This window comes from Scyliorhinus canicula, chromosome 1, assembly GCF_902713615.1.
Source record: "Scyliorhinus canicula chromosome 1, sScyCan1.1, whole genome shotgun sequence".
Taxonomy (NCBI): Eukaryota; Metazoa; Chordata; class Chondrichthyes; order Carcharhiniformes; family Scyliorhinidae; genus Scyliorhinus; species Scyliorhinus canicula.
In genome coordinates, this window is record NC_052146.1 from 81,437,084 (window position 1) to 81,459,815 (window position 22,732).

The following is a 22,732-nucleotide window of genomic DNA, read 5'->3' on the forward strand; positions in this document are numbered from 1 at the left end:
GTTGTGTGTCCAAAAGAAAGGAGACAGAACATACGGGACTTTTGCACATTTAAAGGACAAAAATGTCAACAAGTTGGGTCTTTTTGGTGAAAATCAGATCTGGAACACTCAAGTTGAAGAGAACAATTTTTGAAGGACACAAGGTTTTGAGCTAATGCACAAGGCTTCAAGTCACATATATGCAAGACCAGACGAGAACGGCAGATTTCCTTCCCAAAAGGATATTAGTGACCCAGTTCAGTTTTTTTCCCAATCCATCATTTTCATTGTCACCATTACTGAGACTGACTTTTTAAATTCCAAATTTATTTGATTAATTGAATTTAAATTCTCCCAACTGACATGGTAGGATTTGAACTTGTGTTTCCAGTGAATGGGTAATTGCCTCTAGATTACTAGCCCAATAACATTATCACAGCACTACCATTGCCATTAGTATCGGTGAGTCCCTAGAATTTTCTCCATTTAGTGTTGTGCTCAGTTGTGAACTTCCCCTCTCTATTGTTTGGGTCAGAGCTTTTTCCCGTACTGGGGACAGTCCTGTTAGTGACAAAAAACGGTTTAATTTAAACAGCCTTGGTTTCTATTCTCACCACCTGTTCATGAACAGAAAGGTGTTTTGAATTTTATTTCTCCTTTTATAAGTATTTTCCCACCCCTTCGGTTTTGGTGTGATCCAATTTGCAGCACGATAGCACATTTTTAGAACACAGAACATAGAACATACAGTGCAGAAGGAGGCCATTCAGCCCATCGAGTCTGCACCAACCCACTTAAGCCCTCACTTCCACCCTGTCCCCGTAACCCAATAACCCCTCCTAACCTTTTGGGAGGGTAGCATTGTTGCTTCACAGTGCCAGGGTCCCTGGTTCGATTCTCTGTTTTGTGTCACTGTCTGTGCGGAATCTACACGTTCTCCCCATGTCTGCGTAGGGTTCTTCCGGGTGCTCCGGTTTTCTCCCACAAGTTCCAAAAGACATACTGTTAGGTAATTTGGACATTCTGAATTCTCCCTCTGTGTACCTGAACAGGTGCCAGAGTGTGGGTGACTAGGGGCTTTTCACGATAACTTCATTGCAGTGTTAATGTGAGCCTACTTGTGACAATAATAAAGATTATAAGGAAAATTGAGCCTGGAGAACTGGAAGTAACTTGTTCTTGCATGTTACACACCTGGCGGAAGTGCGGTGAAAAGTCAAAAAGGTTGAAAAAGATATCGCAATTGCGTTAGCTACAGTGGAAGTACTTTCTTGTTAGTTTGGTATAGTGGTTACCTGTTAATTAATAATTGATCTATGTTGATTTTAGTTTGTTTGTGGTTAAAAAGGCATATAGGATCCTGAGCTTTATAGCAAGGAAGTCACAATTAACCTTCATAAAACATTTGTTCAATCTCAACTTGAGTAGTATGTGCAACTCTGGGCAACACATTGAGAGGATGAAGGAAAGATATTCAAGAATAGTTCCAGGGATGAATTGGAGAAGCTGCAGCTGTTCTCCTTGGAGGAGAAGAGTGTGTGGGGGGGAGGATAGAAGGATTGAGAATGAGAGGACACCAGCAAATGAACCAAAGACATTACGAAGATTTTTTTTAAATGCAGTCAGTCGTTAAGATCTGGAATGCATGCCTACGAGAGCAATGACGGCAGATTTAAATTGTGGCCTTCAAAAGGGAAATAGACAAACACCTTAAGAGAAGAGATTTACAAAGCTACAGGGAGGCAACGAGTGGTACTGGCTAATTGCAGAGCTGGCATGAACATAGGGCTGGATGACCTCCTTCTGTCCTGCAACTATTCAATGATTCTGTTTCATAAACTACTCCCAGTGTTTTCTATCTATTGGGTTTTTTTTAGCTCCAGCCAAACTGATCCCACATTTTGATTTTCTGAGCAAACATAGTTAACTCTCTACCATTTTTGAATGCTCACCCCACACCCACGCTTCCATTTCACCTATTCCTTCCATAAATGAAGTATCCTAGGAAGTTTAGTCCCAATCTTGGTTACTCTACAGCTATGAGTTGAATTTAAGTACCTCAACAGTTGGCAGGAATCTGTTCCAGAAGTTAGTGGTCACCGACTCCCGCCTCGAGCTTTGAAACACTGCTTATAGTTTGCAAACAGTCCAGTTAATAGACCAACAGACTTTGCAGACGGTGGGCTACATGCCCAATCAGCAAATGTCCCCACATAGATAGCAGGCCATGATCAGGAAGTGGGATCGCAGACACTCATTTAAAGGGGCCCCTTGCACAAGACTGTGTAAGCAGCACCAGGGAACATTGTTTTGGTGAATCTGAATGTTCTGTTGGTGATTTTGATTTTATTTGAACCATTGCTATAGGTAAGTGAACCTTTTAATTGGCATTTTTCATTTATAAACAGTTGTACATATACACACAATTTTTTTTTCTTCCGATAGGAAGCTTTCATTCCCTTTGCCATGGAACCAATAGCACTGGAATGCAGTTAACCCTTTAATCTGCTGGATATCAAATTAGGGAAATATAGAACATCAGGCTTGTTGGAACCAACAATTCTACGGACACGTGCTTGCAGGATTAGAATAGCGGTTTTAATATACTCACAACAGAGCCAGCCTATTAGCCATTGAACTTTCGGTGAACTGGCCGGCTGACCATGTGGCACTGACCTTTATACAGCAGCTTCCGGGGGAGGAGTCCTGGGCAGAGCCAAGGGAGAAGCCCCGTACAACTCGAGCATTCCCAGAGCTACTCCCCCTGGAGGACAGGTAGTGCAACTGCACTTAAAATATAGACACATGTATATACAGATTATAATCCGGTGTGAATCACATTCACCCCCTGTGAAAAAAAATCAAGTCCAGCGGGGGTGGTGGCTCACAGAGTTAGTCTGTCCGGTGGATGAATTGTTCTTTTTGATCTGCGGAGCACCGGGGTTGCAGCCTCTTGCGGTGGCTGGGTGGGTGTTGAGAGCTGGGGTACGATGGCAGACTCCGGGGCGGGTCTCGTCCGAACTTTATACACCTCTGGCTCGATCGGAGACTGGGAGCACTGGGGGCGGGCTGGTTCTGGCGCGTGGAACCGTTGGGGTGAGCTTGCGGAATCGGGGGCGCGAGGGGGCGGCAGCATAGGGAACGGGGTAAGGGGTTCCTCAGCGGGGGTAGGGGGGGCTAGATCCAGCTGGTGCCAGGTCTCGAAGGGATACTGTGTCCTGGCGACCGTCCGGGAACTCCACGAATGCGGACTGGGGGTTGGAATGGAGGAGGCGCACCTTTTCAACAAGTGGGTCAGTTTTGTGCCCCCTGACGTGCTTCCTCAGGAGGACTGGGCCTGGTGTCCTCAGCCACGCCGGAAGTGAGACTCCCGTGGTAGTGCCCCTAGAAAAAATGAAGAGTCGCTCGTGAGGGGTTTGATTTGTAGCTGTACAGGAGGGATCTGATTGCGTGGAGCGCGTCTGGGAAGACTTCTTGCCATTGGGAGACTTGGAGTTTTCTAGACCGGAGGGTCAGTAGGATGGTCTTCAAGACCGTCGCGTTCTCCCTCTCCACTGCCCGTTCCCCCTGGGGTTGTAACTGGTAGTCCTGCTCGAGGCGATGCCCTTGTCGAGCAGGTACTGACGCAGCTCGTCGCTCATAAAGGACGAACCCCGGTCGCTGTGCACGTAGCTGGGGAAACCGAACAGGGTGAAGACACTATGCAGGGCCCTAATGACTGTGTGGGAGGTCATATCAGGGCATGGAATGGCAAAAGGGAATCGGGAGAACTCGTCGATGATGTTGAGGAAATAAATGTTCTTGTTAGTGGAGGGGAGTGGCCCTTTGAAATCGATCGCAAGGCGTTCAAAGGGCCTAGAAGCCTTGACCAGGTGGGCCCTGTCTGGTCTATAGAAGTGCGGTTTGCACTCTGCACAGATCGGTCAGTCCCTGGTGACCGCTTTTACCTCCTCGTTGGAGAAAGGCAGGTTTCGGGCTCTGATGCAGTGGGCGAACCGGGTGACCCCTGGATGGCAGAGGTCAACGTGGATGGCTTTCAGACGGCTGATCTGCGCGCTGGCGCATGTCCCGCGGGATAGGGCGTCCGAGGGCACGTTGAGCTTCCCCGGTCGATATTTAATATCGTAACTATAGGTGGAGAGTTCGATCCTCCTCCGAAGGATTTTATCATTTTTTATTTTGCCCCTTTGCGAGTTGTCAGGCAACCGATCGTTGGTCGATGATGAGGGTGAACCTCCTACCTGCGAGGTAGTGCCTCCAGTGACGAACAGCCTCCACGATGGCTTGTGCTTCCTTCTCGACGGAGGAGTGTCGGAGTTCTGAAGAGAATAGGGTACGGGAGAAAAATGCAAAGGGCCTCCCTGCCTGATTTAAAGTGGCTGCTAGAGCTACCTCTGAGGCGTCGCTCTCTACCTGAAAGGGACGGATTCATCCACCGCCCGCATGGCTGCTTTGGCGATGTCCTCCTTGATGCAGCTGAAGGCCTGGCGCGCCTCAGCTGACAGGGGAAATCGTGTGGCCTTAAAGAGTGTGGGTGGGCTTTGTCCGCATATTGAGGGACCCACTGGGCGTAGTATGAGAAGAACCCCAAGCACCGTTTGAGGGCCTTGGGGCAATGAGGGAGGGGGAGTTCTAAGAGGGGGCACATGCGGTCTGGGTCTGGGCCCAGGACTCCGTTCTCCACGACATAGCCGAGGATGGCCAGTCTGTTTGTGCGGAAAACGCATTTCTCCTTGTTATAAGTGAGATTTAATTTCTGTGCCGTTTGGAGAAAACGGTGGAGGTTGGCGTCGTGGTCCTGCTGGTCATAGCCGCAGATGGTAACATTGTCCAGATACGGAAACGTGGCCCGCAGCCCGTACTGGTCTACCATTCGGTCCATTGCTCGTTGGAACACCGAAACCCCGTTAGTGACGCCAAAAGGGACCCGGAGGAAATGGAAGAGGCGGCCATCGACCTCAAATGCCATGTAGTGGCGGTACTCCGGGCGGATTGGGAGCTGGTGGTATGCAGACTTCAGATCCACCATGGAAAATAGCCGATATTGGGCGATCTGATTAACCATGTCTGCAATTCTGGGGAGGGGATACGCGTCCAGGAGCATAAAGCGATTTATGGTCTGGCTATAGTCGACGACCATGCAAAATTTTCCCCCGGTCTTGACGACCACCATCTGAGCTCTCCAGGGACTATTACTGGCCTCTATGATCCCCTCACTGAGCAGCCGTCGGACCTCCGATCGGATAAAGACCCTATCCTGTAGGCTGTATCGCCTGCTGCGAGTAGCTACTGGCTTGCAATCTGGACTGAGATTGGCGAAGAGCGGAGGGGGGGAGATGCGCAGCGTGGTTAGGCTGCAGATAGTGAGTGGGGGCAGGGGCCCGCCAAAGCTGAGGGTGAGGCTCTTGAGGTTGCACTGGAAATCCAGGCCTAATAAGAGTGGCGCGCAGAGGTCGGGCAGGACATAAAGTTTAAATTTAGAATAACTAGCGCCTCGAATTGTGAGCGTAGCAATGGTGCGACCTTGGATTTGGACTGAGTGGGAGCCCGAAGCGAGGGCGATAGTTTGGCTCACCGGAAAAATAGAAAGCGAACAGCGTCTTACCAGCTCTGGATGTATAAAGCTCTCGGTGCTCCCGGAGTCAAAGAGGCATGGCGTGCTGTACCCGTTGATCTGGACCTCCGCCATCGAACTTCGTAGGTGCTTGGGGCAGAATTGATCCAGGGTGACTGCGCTGAGTTGCGGGTAGTCGGCGGCTCGATCAGCTGTGCTGGAGTGGCCCCGTGATGACTGCGCTCTGAGTTCGTAGTCGTCGAGGTGAGTTTCAGAGTTTGAAGGGGATGGATCCCAAGATGGCCGCCCCCATGAGTCGCACATGGCCGGCCGCATGGAGGATTGCCAAGATGGCTGCCCCCTTGAGTTGCACATGGCCGCCGCATGGAGGAGGATTGCCAAGATGGCCGCCCCCATGAGTTGCACATGTTGGGTGGGGGCGGAGTCGGCATACAGGCTGCAGCATTTCGGGGCCTGCAGGCCTGTGAATTCAGGGAACGCGTGCTTTGAGCTGTGGGAGGGTTAGAGGCTGGGGCTTTCTTCGCCAGACACACTCTGGCATAGTGTCCTTTTCGCCCACAGCTGCTGCAGGTCGCGTTACGGGCCGGGCAGTGCTGCCGCGGGTGCTGGCTTTGGCCACAGAAATGGCAGGCTGGAGCAGCCGAGTAGCTGGCTGGGGCAGCAGGGTAACTGGCTTTGGCAGCGCGGTAGCTGGGGGGCCGTGCGGCACAGGCTTGGGGGGGACTGTTGGTCGGGGGTCCACGATGAGGTCGCGGGGTCCACAGGAAACGAGGTGAGGCTGCGGAAAGAAACTTCCATAGTGGTAGCAGCCTCCACAGTAGTGTCTAAGTCCTGGGCCCCCTTTTCTGGCAGTCTTTGGCGCACATAGTTAGACCTAAGACCCGCACGAAAACGTCCCGCACAGCAAGCTCCCTATGTTCAGCCGCGGTAACAGCTTGATAATTACAGTCATTGGAAAGATTGTTCAATTCCCTTACAAACTCGGCTATCGTTTCTGTAGGCCGCTGACGGCGGGTCGTAAACACGTGGCGTGCATAAACCTCGTTAATGGGCCTAACGTACATTTTGTCCAATATTGCCAGCGCTGCGGTGTAAGATCCGGCCGGATTCAGCTGTGTGGATATTCTGTGGCTTACCCTCGCGTGCAGTAGGCTGAGTTTTTGTTCCTCCGTTGTTCCGGCGGTGCTGGCTTCTGCCAGGTAGGTTTTAAAACATCGCAGCCAGTGGGAAATAATTTCCTTAGCCTCTGCATCCTCTGGGTCGAGTTCCAGGCATCCGGGCTTGAGGGCTGCTTCCATAATTTCTTCGACTGCTTCCTGAGTATATTAAATTGTTGGAACCAACAATTCTACGGACACGTGCTTGTAGGATTAGAATAGCGGTTTTAATATACTCACAACAGAGCCAGCCTATTAGCCATTGAACTTTCGGTGAACTGGCCGGCTGACCATGTGGCATTGATCTTTATACAGCAGCTTCCGGGGGAGGAGTCCTGGGCAGAGCCAAGGGAGAAGCCCCGTACAACTCGAGCATTCCCAGAGCTACACCCCCTGGAGGACAGGTAGTGCAACTGCATTTACAATATAGACACATGTATATACAGATTATAATCCGGTGTGAATCACATTCACCACAAGGCTATAAACTGATGTTTATATGGGTGGCATGGTAGCACAGTGGTTAGCACTGTTGCTTCACAGCACCAGGGACCTTGGTTCGATTCCCGGCTTGGGTCACTGTCTGTGCAGAGTCTGTACGCTCTCCCCGTGTCTGGGTGGGTTTTCCTCCAGGTGCTCCGGTTTCTTCCCACAAGTCCCAAAAGATGTGCTTGTTAGGTGAATAGGACATCCCTGAACTCTCCCTCAATGTACCAGAACAGGCACTGTACTGTAGCGACTAAGGAATTTTCACAGTAACTTCATTGCAGTGTTAATGTAAGCCTATAAGCCTAATGGCTATTAGATCAAAACCATCCATTAATCTGTGTAATATATTGCAAATGCTTCACACATTCAGATATAGCACTTTAGCTTTGACTTCTTTCTACTTTTCCCTAACGTCGCCATTAGTCACTATCTTCATGTCACATTTTTCTTTATATTGTATATTCAAAGGACAGTGTACTGTCTGTGCAGAGTCTGCACGTCCTCCCCGTGTGTGCGTGGGTTTCCTCCGGGTGCTCCGGTTTCCTCCCACAGTCCAAAGATGTGCGGGTTAGGTGGACTGGCCATGCTAAATTGCCCGTAGTGTCCTTAAAAGCAAGGTGGTGGGGGGGGGGGGGGGGGGGGGGGGGGGGGGGGTGTTGTTGGGTTACGGGTATAGGGTGGATACGTGGGGTTGAGTAGGGTGATCATTGCTCGGCACAACATCTAAGGCCGAAGGGCCTGTTCTGTGCTGTACTGTTCTATGTTCTAACTATAAATCACACAAATACGCGAAGCTGAGTCCCATGAATTGTACCACTGATACTTGAAGTGAACCTCAAAGCAAAATGTACATTGCAAAATGTCACACACCATCAACATCTTGCAGTGACTGTTGAATTCCCTCATTTGTGTCTTCATAGTGAACAGAGTGAAACTGTGTTAGTTGATTTCTCCAAACTCTGGTTAAATAATCCAACATTTGGATATCAAAACGAAATCTGACTTAGTCACTATAAATTATGCCCAGTCTGGAGATTCACAGCGACATGAATCCAGCACCAAGAATATTGAAGTAGTTAAAGTACACAGCACATTTTTTTTCAAAAATAGCTTACATCAAACTAGTTTAACTTAAGCCATCACTTCTGCAACACATTTTATAGATTCAATAAATTACTTTGGTTTCATGGATTTTGGGAGGAGGAACTCAGAGCCACCAAAATCAGGGGTGTGGGAAGAAACCTGGCGGAATTCCTGAGGTTGGAAAAAATTAGGTTTGTCTTGAGAGGGCCGGTAAATGGGTTTGCCCGGAGGTGGAATCCATTCATCCACATCTTCAAGGAGGATTGATGTGGGGGGAGAGGGGATAAAGGGGTTAAAATGGGGAAGACAGGATGGGAGGAGGGGAAGGACAGACCATAAGACATAGGAGCAGAATTAGGCCACTCGGCCCATCGAGTCTGCTCTGCCATTCAATCATGGCTGATATTTTTCTTATCCCCATTCCCCCGATCCCCTTATTAATCAAGAACCTAGGGCAGCAAGGTAGCACAGTGGTTAGCACTGTGGCTTCACAGCACCAGGGTCCCAGGTTCGATTCCCGGCTGGGTCACTATCTGTGCGGAGTTCTTCCCGTGTTTCCTCCGGGTGCTCCGGTTTCCTCCCACTAGTTTTCACAGTAACTTCATTGCAATGTAAGCCTACTTGTGACAATAAAGATTATTATTGTTATCTATGCCTTAAAAGAGACAGGGATGTTCCTGTTTGTTCTTGCTCTTATTTGTGTATCTACTGTTTATATAAATGTCTTAAAAAATATATTTTTAAAATTTGAAACCAAAGATAAATTTATTTGGTTTACGGAAGGCCATGCACCCCTCCAGAAATATTTGACAATATTTAATAAATAAGTTAACACCAGATCACAAAATGTTTCAGACTAATTTTTCATTTAAAATACTTTCAGATCACAAAGTCAAGCTTATACTATTCGAGTTATAACTGGAGCAGAACATGCAAACTTTATCCTTAAAACAAAATTTCAAACGAAGATTGATGCAGAATTTCAAATATCATTGTTGACTGTAACTGATCGACACAAGAAATTACCAATCTTGCTGTTGTACAATAATCAGTGACTGTAAAAAGTAGACAATGTGGACAACACAGTGGCTCTGGGACAGGGATTCATGTTGGGAGAAAAGCCCCAGACGGAGCGAGCCACTCGCAGCACATTGACAATCGTTATTGTTCACATTTCTACTTGTTCCCATTCCTGCCTCCCAGGGTACACAAGGCCACTGATTCTCACAGCCCCGCCGCCACTCCGGCCAGAGGCGAACTGCCCACAGCACAGCAAACCAAAACCCGCCCGCCTAACTGGCCGCCCGCCCGGGCCCCTCTCCACATCCCCGGGCCCCTCTCCACATCCCCGGGCCCCTCTCCACATCCCCGGGCCCCTCTCCACATCCCCGGGCCCCTCTCCACATCCCCGGGCCCCTCTCCACATCCCCGGGCCCCTCTCCACATCCCCGGGCCCCTCTCCACATCCCCGGGCCCCTCTCCACATCCCCGGGCCCCTCTCCACATCCCCGGCTCCCCCTCCACATCCCCGGCTCCCCCTCCACATCCCCGGGCCCCTCTCCACATCCCCGGGCCCCTCTCCACATCCCCGGGCCCCCCTCCACATCCCCGGCTCCCCCTCCACATCCCCGGCTCCCCCTCCACATCCCCGGCTCCCCCTCCACATCCCCGGCTCCCCCTCCACATCCCCGGCTCCCCCTCCACATCCCCGGCTCCCCCTCCACATCCCGCCTGCTGTGCGATTCGGTGCCAGCACAAGACGGACGGGCCACTCACTTTCCCTCCCCATCATTGCCTTCAATGGCTCTTACCGCCGCAGCTCCTCTGCTGACCGGAGCCCTGCACTGCGTCTGCACCTCCAACCCTCTCCAAGGCTGCCACCGAGCATGCGCGCCGGCGGCCTACACTACGCATGCTCCACCGTGACCCCGCCCCTCGACACGTTCCCGCTGTCCCGGGGCACGATGCGGCTGTGCTGCAGTTGGGGAGGACAGCGAGACTCACCGGGGACGGTAAACAGCAGTTGGATTCTAGCCTCGCTGAAGCTGATTCCAGTGCTCCCCCCTTTTCATATTAACGGGAATGTGTGTTTCATTACATATTGTTGATATGTTACACATCATTTCTGTCTTTCTCCACCCAGCCTGCAGACTTTTGCTTAAATGCTTTATTTCTCTTCCTGTTTGATAAAAATGCAGGGTACTGGCATTTGAACAGGTGAGTTGAGAGTCAGGGGCGCTTTTGTCTTTGAGTCAGAAGGCCACAGAGGGAACACTACATTGTTGGAGATGGTGTGTTTCAGATGAGACATCAAACTGAGGTCCTGTCTGCCCCCTCAGATAGATATGACAGTTTCCCGTGACACTATTTTGGATGAGCAGGGTTGTAGGACATAGATCTTGCTGTGAATGAAGTGGCTTCTGCGTTTCCTACATTACAACAGTTCCAACCTTTCTAAGTTAGGATAGAGGAAGACTCCTGGAGAGGGTCCAGCCTGAGGGCTATAGTGACCGAGGAGATATTCAGAGAGCCCGGTTGTACAGTCCACAATTGAGATGTGGAACCAGCTGAGGAGGCATTTTAGGATAGAAGGGATGTCGGTTTTAACGACTTTATGTGAGAGCTGCGGGTTTTTGGGGGGGGGGGGGGGAGATGGTGTGTGTAGACAGTGGAAAGAGGTGCGGGTGGTGAGGGATTTGTATCTGGAAGAAAGGTTTGCAAGCAGATAGGAGCTGAGGAAGAGGGTAGAACTCCGTGGGGAAGCAAATTTGGTATCAACAAGTATGGGACTTTGCACAGAAGGGGTGGAAAGGGTTTCCCAGGCTGCTGAAGTATGCCTATTGGAAAGGGTGTTGCTTCCGAACGTGGAAGGGGAAGTTAAGATTGGGGGCATATATGGGTGCCTGGGAGAGCAAGGGGATCCATAGGTGGTGAGGTCAAGGAAAAATGGGAGGAGTTGGGGTGAAATAGATTGGGAAGTATGGAGTAAACTCAACCTCCTCATGCGGCAGGAAGAGCTTGATACAGTTCAAGATGATACACAGGGTGCACACGACTCAGGCGAGGATAGGTGGGTTCTTGCAGGGAGTGGCAGACGAGTGCGACAAGTGTGGGCAGGGACCAGCAAACTGGGGCTGTGAGAAGTTGGAGAGTTCTGGGCAGGTGTGTTCAGGAGGCTAACAAAGATTGTGGGGGAGGAGGTCAGACCACAGACCAGACCCTATAGTGGCGATCTTTGGGATATCCGACAATGTCTTGTACCTGCCCTGCACAGTAGCCCTGCCCCTGCATGTCCCCCCCCCCCCCCCCCCCCGCCTTCCCATTCCCCACCCCTACCAGTCTCCCAGACATGTCACCCTCCACACCGTACCACTGGCCCCATCAGTGTCTGGCACTGGGGGACCTCTAACCCTCGCACCTATCCCTGCCACCAGGGGTACAGCTGGATAGCGCTTCCTATGTCAGCGGTACACTCCGCAGCTCCTGTCTTGCGCCCTCCCGTGGGACTTACTGGGGGTATCCCCACTTGGGTGGGCTGTGTGGTACCCTGCCAGCAGGGTGGTACCTGGTTGTGGGGTGCAGGGTCTGTGAGCCCTTCGTGGGGGTGGCTTGGGAGGGGGGCACTGATACGGCCAGTGGCGCTCTTCACAACTAAGGGCCAGTGGGGTGCGCTGTAAGATGGCTGCCTTGCAGGCCTTGTCAATTGTGGTCCATGCCTGGACACCCCAGTCCACACGTACCATCTCCTGGCTGTCCCTCGCTACTCTCCCCAGCACTGGTGGCTGGCCCTTGGCCAGCAGCAGGATTGGCAGCCCATGGCTGCACATGGGAACATGTCTTACCATCTCTCTCTCCCTCAGCAGCTATGGCGCCAGTTTCCTGATTTTAAACATCCCAAGTGAACCTTGCCATCGGTAATTCCTCCTGGTGGAGGCCCGGAGAATGTCAGGGAGGCCCATTAATAATATTCCAATAGCGTTTACTGCACAACTTGTACGCCCACGCCAGTGTGCAGTGTAGAATGCATTAACGCCGCTGTCGTGGCACCAGAGCATGGCATTCCGTGAGGCGGCAGCCTTGATTTTTCAGCTGACGCACGATACTCCACCCCAATCATGGTTCACGATTCCAATGTCATTGGACGGAGGATCCCGCCCATTACTTTTCAATTCAAACTCCTATAATGCATTTCCCTACATTATAATCCACCTGCCATCTTGTTGCCCACCCAATTAACACGTCTATATCACTTTTCAGCTTCTTCATGTTGGCGCCACACCTTTCATTCTGACCTAGATTTTTATTGTGTCTGCAAACTTAGATATATTACTCTTGGTCTCTTTGTAATAGAGATTTTAAATAACTGAGGCCACTGCACTGATTTTCTTCTCTTTCTGTGGGGGGGGGGGGGGGGGGGGGGGGGGGGAACAGTGATGATGTTACAAGATAATAGATATGGTGAGATCTTGGGAAGGAGTGGTCTATGGGAAAGGGGTGCCTCACCGACTCACTTGCTATAGGGACATCAGTGTTCATTGGGCTCTCCCTTGTTTGCTGCATGCCGACTTCTGTATAAGCTACTGCCCTCTCATCAGACTCGCACACTAGCTCCATTACCCTCTCCTCCGCAGCGGTTTGTACACTCGGGTCAGGAATGTCCCCTCCGGTCTTCTGGCACTCTCACATGTTCTGAGCCATCTTGTCCTAGTGGACACAGATACTACATGGTAAGTATTGTGGAGGTGAGGTCTACAGGGGGGGTCTATAGCTGGTGGCATGTGTGTGCAAGGCACCTGGCCAAAAAGGGACAATACATGTGTTAGGGTTTGGTGGAAGGTGGATGTAAGGGCAGGTGGCCTCTAGGGGATTGTGGGTTGCGGCGGGGGGGGGGGGGGGGGGGGGGGGGGGTGATGTGAAGAGTGAGGGACAGGAGTGATGCCGGGGCACAGAGGTGGTGAATTACCCAAGCTGCCCTGAGGAGGTCAATCATCGTTCTGTGGCAGTGGGCTTCAGTCACCCTGGTCAGGCTAGCAGCATTGGCCGCCTCTGCAACCTCCTCCCAGGCCCTGTTGATGACAGCTGGCTTCAGCTTGCAGCCAGCCCTGGGGAAGAGGGTGCCCCTCCTCTCCTCCATTGCGCCCAGCATCCTGTCTAGCTCATTTACCAGGAAACAGGGGCAGGTCTCCTTGGAGCCATCTTCTTGGGTGGAATGAGAATGTGGCGGGAGTGAAGCCTTATAAGCAACTCTAGCTTGGCAGGCTCTTCAGCCCTAATTCCAGCCCCAGCAAATCAGATGCCAGCAGCAATGAGAATTGCTCTAAATTCATGTGGGCAGAATGCTGGCTCATTCGCATATCCTGACTCGCTTACTGAATAGCGCCCCCAACGGAAACACGAACTGCATGATAGTCGGTCCCAACACTATTTAATGGGGAAAAACACAGAGTCAGTTTTGAGTGCGTTTAGCAGGGTGTTTCCCGGTGCTTGCAGTGACAGGAACGACCCCGCTACTAAGCGAGACTCTGCTTCTTTTCCAGGTCTTGGCGAGAAATCCCCGCCACAGCTGTTAAACGTATTAGATGCTGTGGTATGAAGAGGCAAAAGTTCTGCTCCTTTTTCACCAACACACCTTTAATGGTTCAAACTGACTCTGCCCAAAACTCTACACATCACCAAACCCAGAGGCCACCTGAAGCCCCTTTACATATCAGTGTCAATCATGAAAATGAAATGAAAAATGAAAATCGCTTATTGTCACGAGTAGGCTTCAATGAAGTTACTGTGAAAAGCCCCTAGTCGCCACATTCCAGCGCCTGTCCGGGGAGGCTGGTACGGCCCTTAACATAACACTTAACATAAATGAGACAACTAATTGCAATGTCTCTTAACCCATTACTTAACAGTCTCCCCTTCCTTGGAGAAAAAAAACCAAATAGGTGAAAACAAAAGGTGAAAACAAAATTTCAAGAAACTAAAACACACACGTGATTCCCCCCTTTTTTTCAGATTATTTTTGGAGTAGAAAAAAAGCATTCACAGAAACAGGTGCCCTTTATTCACAATATCGAAAAGTTTCTGTGAACTAGCCCCTCGTTTCGTAAAACAGTCTGATAGTTGAAAGCTACTGTCGACCCATTTAATTTTTGTTATTTCCCTTCTGTCCAACATCTGCTTCAAACTTGCGATGTCTATCCGTAACCTCTTTTCATTGACACTTTTTGTAGAGTGCCCATTTTCCCACAGGGAGTTATTGTCAATGTCACAGTCAATAGGTATATTACCCAAATCCCCCAATTTCTGTCAATATCCGACTTATATAAAAGGCCATATCCACCACTTCCACAAGGCTTAACGTCTCAGCAGCCAAAGTGTTTTTGACCACTCTCCTTATTTTCTTTGTTTCCCCACACAAGAGGGCAACATTTACCATTGTTCCCCAAAAGGAAAATTATAAAACCTCCTGCGCTTGAAACTCCATCACATAAATTTGCATAGGATGCATCACTATAAACTATGAGTTTCAAATGCCTACGGTCACCTAAAACCGGGAACTTCAAAACACACTCCTGCATTTTTAGTTTGGCCAACACTTTATTTGCTCTTATTATGTCTTCCACTTTGGGATCATTCATTTTTGTACTCAACTCGTAAGACATCAAAACTCACGTCCGGTCTAGTCTGTCTACCTAACCAGTTCAGTTGCCCAATTAAACTTCGCAGTTGGTCTTTTTCTATCTTCGAAACTATTGCGTCTTTTTGTGAAACTCGGTCACGACTAGTTGCTATTGAGCTGATGCTTTCCAAATAAGATTGCTGATGTAAAGTTACCCCTAACTTAGTCGGTTGTGATTTCCAGTCCAATATATTTAAATGCACCGGAAGCCTGACTTCCATTCCTGAATTCTTTCCTCAAACCAGAGATTACAATAGCTTCAAAATCACTAGTCCCACCCCACAAAAAAATCATCGACATGCATCATAAAGATGCCAGTAAGATTTCCTTTATAGTGCCAATAAAACATTGCAGGATCTGCTTTCAACTGGCAACAGCCTAACTTTAACAAGACTGACCTTACCGAAAAGTACCACACTCTAGATGCATCATTTTTTTTTAAATTTAGAGTACCCAATTCATTTTTTCCAATTAAGGGGCAATTTAGCGTGGCCAATCCACCTACACTGCACATCTTTGGGTTGTGGGAGCGAAACCCACGCAAACACGGGGAGAATGTGACAACTCCACACGGACAGTGACCCAGGGCCGGGATTCGAACCCAGGTCCTCAGCGCCGTAGGCAGCAATGCTAACCACTGTGCCACCGTGCTGCCCACTAGATACATCATTTAATCCATATACACATTTGTTCAACTTCCAGAGTACCCCTTCTGTGTTAGCTGCTTCTTTAGGAAGACGGAGAAAAATGTCTCTCTGGAGCTGATGCCCCTGCAAAAAGGCAGCTTTTATATCTATAGATTTGCATTCCCATGCCTTTGTGGCTAATAGAGCCAAGAAGATCTTTAAAATAACCTTTCCTGCTGTAGGTGAATCTACCCTTAAGTCCTGATCTTCTAAGTTTTCTTCAAATCCCCTTGCCACAAGCCTGGCCTTTGCCTTATAAGTTCCATCTGGAAGAACCTTTTCTTTACAAATCCATCTGTGGGATAGCGCTTTTTGTCCCCTATCCGGTACTTCCGTGTATACCTCAAATTCACTCCAACTATGCAATTCTTGCTGTTTAGCATCTCTGATAACTTTTTCATCTAATTTATTTGAAGCCACCAAAATCTCACCTGTATGTGGGCTTCTACTTCTATTAGTATTCGTAGTCTTACTCCTGTTCCGAGATCTTAATAAACTATGTCCCCTCTCCTGCCTGGTATCTCGTTCTGTACTACGACTGCTTGATCTTTCTCTTCTGTAGTGGGATGTCCTTTAAATAGTTTTCGACCTTTTTCTGCGAACCTGTTCACTATCCGATGTACTATCTGTGCGTTTCTGTGCCCTCCATTTTTGAACTTCGCTTTCCCAATCCATTGTCTTAACTCCCTCCCCTGAATGCTGTACATTCAGCCAATGTTTATACTTCCAGTGGCCTTCCCTGCTCTACTAATAACAGTTGCATCCTTCCATTGACTAGACCCTTCAGGCAAGTATGTCACATTTGTACCAACTTTAGGCAGTTGCCCTTTCGGAAAAATGGCCTGTTCTAATTTATCAGCGGTGTCGTGTTCCTCGACAGAAACACTGTATATATCAGTTAACTGGTCCTCATAGTTCTGTAACACATGTGTACCAGATGACTCTGGTTCCTCGTCATGTCTGTCTGCTCTGTCTAAATTTGAAAATTTGTAATCGGTACCCATTATCCTTGATGAATGTACCCTAACAGTTTGATTACCATGTTGCAAAATAAATGTTTTGCCATCTATGCCTATGATCTTCCCTGGGCCTTTCCATTCATTAGAACTGTCTCTCTTATAGTATATCATGTCTCCTTGCTGAAAAACGGCATCTGATGGCCATACATTATGTCTTAAAGCTCTGTGAATTCTTTCAGAGACTTCTGCTTCCAAAAAAGCTGTTCTACTGCTATGTAACGCGTTTAAATGTTGAGCAAAACCTGAGCTAATTGTAGTCCCCTCCCAAGCTGGAGGCTGGTCATCCAAAATGGACGGAATTTTAGGATTTCTACCAAACACTAATTGACAAGGACTATAGCCCCCAACTATCTGCAATGAATTCTTTGCATGTACCGCCCATGCTAAAGCTGAATTTAGCGTGCAGTTTGGTCGATCTGCCAAAATATTCCGAAGCATATCATCGATAACAGCATGATTTCTTTCGCAGACACCATTACTAAATGGGCTTTCTGCAGCCGTGTTCATAACGCTGATATTCATGTTTTCACACATATCCCTAAACTCATCAGTAGCAAATTCTCCCCCATTGTCCGTAAGGAATTTTGCTGGTGGACCCATTCCTGTCCCGATCCATTTTTCCACAATTTGATCCAGAATTACTCTCTTTTCTTTACTTCGTACAATCGTTGATTGACTAAATCTGGTTGCTAAATCTACAAAATGCAAAATAAATATATTATTTGCTTTATCCCAGATCTTAAGGTCCATGGCCACATTGTCATTAAAATCCCTGGCCAAAGGTAGGGTTACTATCGGTCGTTCTGGTGTCCTTCTGTACTTCCTACAAACTTCACAGCGATCACTAACCTGTTCTATCAGTTTAGTATAGTCGTCATCCCTTACCCCTGCATCGTTTAATAAATGTTTCAGCCTCCGAGGAGACGGATGTGCAAATTGCCTATGCAGTTTTACTACAAGCTTTTTATCAGCTAAAGTCCCATTTTCAACTGCCATTAACACATCCTTAACCATTCTACTTGAAATATTATTTGTCAGTAATGGAATACAATAGTGTCCCGACTGTGTAAATTGTAAGTCCACCGTCTTTCCAAAAACTGTTGCCTTATCCTGTTCCATATCCAGCTTCATGTGTGCTTTCTTCATCAACGGTCTGCTCAGAAGCAAAGGTATCTCACTTGGCACAACATCCTGATCGTGGAGGGAAGGTTTGCCAGCTTAATCTGTTTAGATACTTTCAGATTCGCTATTTTTCATGCTAGGTTTTTCCTTCTTTCCCCTTGGCACCACCCTCTTCCCTTTTGAAGAGGATTTTGTCTTTTGCTGGGTCTGGTGGGGGGACTATTTTGTGCATAAACAGCCAGATCCTATCAGCGGAATCAGCTCCTTTGAATGAAGTAATGGTGATATAGGAGGGTGAATCGGATCCCATACTAGATGATGAGGTATGGATCGAGGTCCTCCACAGGGTCAATAATCTTCATGTGCTCGGCTTAGTCTGATCCAATACATGGTGGTGCATGCGGTTCATCTGACCAAGACAAGGATGTGTGGATTCTTCCCTGGGGTGGAGGACAGACGCGAGCATTGTTCTCAGGGCCTGGCTAACCACATGTTTTAGTCCAGTGCCAAGTTAGTCAGCTTTTGGGTATCTTTCTGTAACACCACATCAGATATACTTAATGATGATCTGGAGCCATGTCCGCTGGTGCCCATTTTCAGGGTGTCAGATACGTCGGTGCTCCAGACGGGGATGAAGGCGGATGTCATGTTCTGTAGACTGGTCAAAGTGAAGGATAAACTACAGAACATTTAGTTTAAAATAATTTATTATCAAACGAACTGTGTGGTAAGACAACTAGGATAAAGTAACTAGCAAACAACTAACACTAAGCAACTCTCGTGGAACTACTGCAAAAACGTCTATTTCCCAGCACAGCCAACTCCCAACTCCCAGATCACATGGTGACATGATGGGTTTGCAATGCCACCAAGTGGTTGAAGATCGTTGATAACATTATGTACAAACTTACATTATGCATATCATCACAGTGGATGTCCTTGCCATTGCCTTGTTAATAGCCCAGAGACGGGTTCTGCTTGGGTGGAGGTCTCCTATTCCACCCAGTGCCTCGACTTGGTTGGTCAACCTCATGTCATTCTTACATTTGGAGAAGGTCAAGCACACCATTAGGGGGTCCGTAGAAGGGTTCTACCTAAGGTGGCAGCCATTAATTTCCTTTTTTAAAGAGATCGTCACCATCAGTTGTTAAGGGGTTTAATTTGATGTGGGGGGAGGAATAATAATATTTTATAGAAAGAAGGAAGGATGCGGCCAAAGCTGTTCAGAGAAGGTTTACTGGACTTAAACCTAGAATCGGCAGGTTGTCTTATGAGGAAAGGTTGGAGAGGTTAGGATTGTATTGACTAGAGTTTAGAAGAATAAGAGGCAACTTGATGCGCGGTTGTTCCCCTCAATAACGGGTATACCATTTTGGATACTGTGGGGGGGGGGGGGGGGGGGGGGGACCTACCAGAGGTAAGCCATGATGACCAGGTCTCTGGCACTGAATCTGTCCCTGTGGCTCAGAAGGGAAGGGGGAGAGCATTAGTTATTGGAGACTCTATAGTTAGAGGTACAGATAGGCAGGCGGTTCTGTGGCAACGATAGAGGCTCACGGTTGGTGTGTTGCCTCCCGGGTGCCAAGGTCCGTGACGTCTCTGATCGTGTTTTCAGGATCCTTCAGGGGAGGGGGAGCAGCCACAAGTCGTGGTACACATCGGAACCAATGACATGGGTAGGTAAAGGGACGGGGATGTAAAACAGGAATTCAGGGAGCTAGGGTGGAAGCTGAGAGCCAGGACAGACCGTGTTGTCATCTCTGGTTTGCTGCCAGTGCCACGTGCTAGCAAGGTGAGGAACAGGGAGAGAGTGCAGATAAACACGTGACTACAGGGATGGTGTAGGAGGGAGGGTTTCAGTTACTTGGATAATTGGAGCACATTCTGGGGAAGGTGGGACCTGTACAAACAGGACGGGTTACACCGGAACCAGAGGGGCACCAATATCCCGGGAGGGAAATTTGCTACAGCTCTTCGGGGGGGTTTAAACTAATTTGACAGGGGGATGGGAAACTGATTTGTAGTCCAGGAGATAGCGTTGCTGGAGTTCAGGAAGTTAAGGGTAGTGCAGTACTGAGGAAGGTACCAAGGTCACAAGAGTGGACCTGCAGGCATGAAGGTGGTTTGAAGTGTGTCTACTTCAATGTGAGGAGCATCAGGAATAAGGTTGGTGAGCTTGAAGCATGGTTTGGTACCTGGGACTACGATGTTGTGGCCATTACGGAGACGTGGATAGAACAGGAGCAGGAATGGTTGTTGGAGGTTCCGGGGTTTAGATGTTTCAGTAAGATTAGGGAAGGTGGTAAAAGAGGTGGAGGAGTAGCATTGTTAATCAAGGATAGTATAATGGCTGCAGAAAAGCAGTTTGAGGAGGATCTGTCTACTGAGGAAGTGTGGGCTGAAGTTAGAAATAGGAAATGAGCGGTCACTTTGTTTGGAGTTTTCTATAGGCCCCCAAACAGTAACAGATGTGGAGGAAAAAATTGCAATGCAGATTTTGGATAGGTGCGGTAGTCACAGGGTAGTTGTGATGGGTGACTTTAACTTTCCAAATATTGATTGGAACCACTATAATTCAAATAGTTTGGATGAGGCTATTTTTATCCAGTGTGTGCAGGAGGGTTTCCTCACACAATATGTGGATAGACCGACAAGAGGCAGGGCCACATTGGATTTGGTACTGGGTAATGAACCAGGCAAAGTGTTAGATTTGGTTGTGGGAGAGCACTTTGGAGATAGTGACCACAATTTGGTGATTTTCACTAAAGCAATGGAGAGGGATAGGAACATACGCAGGGCAAGGTTTATAACTGGGGGAAGGGTAATTATGATGCGATTAGGCAAGAATTTGGGAGCATAAGATGGAAACAGGAACTGTCAGGGATAGGCACAATTGAGATGTGGAGCTTGTTCAAGGAGTAAATACTGCGTGTCCTTGATATGTATGTCCCTGTCAGGCAGGGAGGAAATGGTCGAGTGAGGGAACCATGGTTTACAAAAGAGGTTGAATGGTTTGTCAAGAGGAAGAAGAGGGCTTATGTAAGGATGAGAAAACAAGGTTCAGTTAGGGCATTTGAGGGATACAAGATAGCTAGGAACGAGCTCAAGAAAGGGCTTCGGAGAGCTGGGAGGGGGCATGAGAAGTCCTTGGCGGGTAGGATCAAGGAAAGCCCCAAGGCTTTATGTGAGGAATAAAAGAACGACCAAGGTGAAGTTAGGGCTGGTCAAGGACAGTAGTGGGAATGTGTGCATGATATCGGAGAGGCCCGAAATGAATATTTTTCTTCAGTGTTCATAAAGGAGAGGGGCCATGTTGTTGAGGAGGATAGTGCAATGCAGGCTGGTAGGCTGGAGGAGGTAGATATTCGGAAGGAAGTTGTGTTAGAAATTTTGAGAAGCCTGAGGATACTCAAGTCCCCTGGGCCTGATGGGATATATCCTAAGATTCTTTGGAAGGCGAGGGATGAGATTGCAGAGCCTTTGGCTTTGATCTTTATGTCTTCACTGTCTACAGGAATAGTGCCAGAAGACTGGAGAGAGGCGAATGTTGTCCCCTTGTTCAAAAAAGGGAATAGGTATAACCCTGGGAATTATAGGCCGGTTCGTCTCACTTCGGTCATGGGTAAATTATTGGAGAGGGTCCTGAGGGATAAGATTTATGATCATTTGGAAAGATACAGCTTAATCCAGGATAGTCAGCACGGATTTGTGAGGGGTAAGGCTTGCCTCACAATTTTAATTGTATTCTTTAAGGAAGAAACTAAGTACATAGATGAAGTTAGAACAGTTGATGTCATGTACATGGATATTAGTAAGCCATTTGATAAGGTGCCCCATGGTCGGCTCATGCAGAAAGTAAGGAGGCATGGCATAGAGGGAAATTTGGCTGATTGGATAAGTAACTGGCTATCACATAGAAGACAAAGGATGGTGGTGGATGGTAAATTTTCATCCTGGAGCCCAGTCACCAGCAGTGTATCACAGGGATCAGTGCTGGGCCCTCTGCTATTTGTGATTTTTATCAATGACTTGGATGATGGAGTTGAAGATTGGGTTAGCAAATTTGCTGATGACACCAAGTTTGGTGGAGTAGTGGATAATGTGGAGGGCTGTTGTCGGCTGCAAAGAGACATTGATAGGATGCAAAGCTGGGCTGAAAAGTGGCAGATGGAGTTTAACCCTGATAAGTGAGGTGATTCATTTTGGTAGGACAAATTTGAATGCGGATTCCAGGGTTAACGGCAGGGTTCTGAAGAATGTGGAGGAGCAGGGAGATCTCGGAGTTCATGTCCATAGATCTGTGAAAGTTGCCACCCAAATGGATAGAGTCGTGAAGGAAGCCTATAGTGTGTTAGCATTTATTAACAGGGGGATTGAGTTTAAGAGCCGTGAGGTATTACTGCAACTGTACAAGACCTTGGTTAGACCACATTTGGAGTATTATGTGCAGTTCTGGTCACTTCATTATAGGAAGGATGTGGAAGCATTGGAAAGGGTGCAAAGGAGATTTACCAGGATACTGCCTGGATTGGAGGGTAGATCTTGTGAGGAAAGGTTGAGGGAGCTAGGGCTTTTCTCATTGGAGTGAAGGAGGATGAGAGGTGACTTAATTGAGGTGTGTAAGATGAAGAGAGGGATAGATAGTGGACGTTCACCGACTTTTTCCTTGGGTGGATGTAGCTGTTACAAGGGGGCATAACTATAAGTTTCATGGTGGAAGATATAGGAGGAATGTCAGAGGTAGGTTCTTTACTCAGAGAGTGGTTGGGGCGTGGAACGCACTCCCAGCTTTGGTAGTGGAGTCGGACACTTTAGGAACTTTCAAGCGGTTATTGGATAGGCACATGGAGTGCACTAGAATGATTGGGAGTAGGTTGATTTGATCTTAGTTTCAGACTAGTTCGGCACAACATCGTGGGCCGAAGGGCCTGTACTGTACTGTACAGTTC

The 22,732-nt window shown here is 48.3% G+C and overlaps 1 protein-coding gene across 2 annotated transcripts in view; it reads right to left on the minus strand.

Moving 5' to 3' along the window:
* specc1la (sperm antigen with calponin homology and coiled-coil domains 1-like a) overlaps positions 1–10,162 on the minus strand; it is a 389,888-nt gene extending 379,726 nt beyond the window's left edge. Inside the window, exon 1 of one of the 2 annotated variants that reach the window (XM_038794043.1) lies at positions 10,095–10,162. The gene's annotated coding sequence lies outside the window, so the exon portion shown is untranslated. The remainder of the gene's footprint in view (positions 1–10,094) is intronic. The other variant, XM_038794051.1, reaches the window with a different exon arrangement.
* Between the last annotated feature and the right edge of the window lie 12,570 nt (positions 10,163–22,732).